An 883-nucleotide genomic window follows, 5' to 3' on the forward strand; every position below is an offset into this window, starting at 1 on the left:
TGCCGCAAGATCCTCGGTCACAGGGCTCCCCTTGGAGCTGTGCCCCGGGCGCGTGCCCACCCGGGTGGTGGGGACACCTTGACTGTGGGGCTTCACCTCACTCCTCTCATCTCATCTCATCTCATCTCATCTCATCTCATCTCATCTCATCTCATATCATCTCATCTCATCTCATCTCATCTCATCTCATCTCAATCTCATCTCATCTCATCCCCTCCTGGGCAAAGCCCCTGTGGGAACAACCTGCTTTGGTCCAAGAGGCAGAGGGGAAGTTGCCCCCCTGACCCCCTCACCCTGACCCACAGCTCTTGGGCACATCCCCAGGCTCTGCTCACCCCAAAGGGACAGAGCCTGGGGCACCAGGTAGCAGAAGAAACCACAGCAAAGACAAACGGCCAAGGATCCTTCGAGGGTGTCCATGGTCTGGGCATCCTCTGATGGTGTCCATGTGTCCTGTGAGCTGGCACACAGTGGTGACTCCCACCTGGGTGCAGCCCAGTTTGGGAATGGGGAGGATTTAATCTGCTCCATGCTCTGGCATGGTGGTGCTGGGCGAGGGGATCCAGCTGGGGACGTCCATGGGTGAGCTGGGAGTGATGGATGGCTGGGTGACAGCGGGATGCTCTTGGCCACAGGTGACCACCCTCTTTTTGGGGACAATATGGGCTCATTCCCCACTGAGTCAACCCCTCAGGGTTGACCAGGGATGACCAGTTTACCAGGGATGAACCCCCAGCTCCTGCAGGGTTTGGCTCAGCTGGGGCAGCTCCTCATGTGCTGCTGTGCCAGGCTCCAGACCCTGTGGGTGGGCAAGTCCTGACCACAGGCTCGTTGCCCCTTCATCACCCCCCACCAGCTCTCCATCCACACACCCATTTCACAT

This window comes from Antrostomus carolinensis, unplaced genomic scaffold (assembly GCF_000700745.2).
Source record: "Antrostomus carolinensis isolate BGI_N321 unplaced genomic scaffold, ASM70074v2 scaffold28830, whole genome shotgun sequence".
NCBI classification, from domain to species: domain Eukaryota; kingdom Metazoa; phylum Chordata; class Aves; order Caprimulgiformes; family Caprimulgidae; genus Antrostomus; species Antrostomus carolinensis.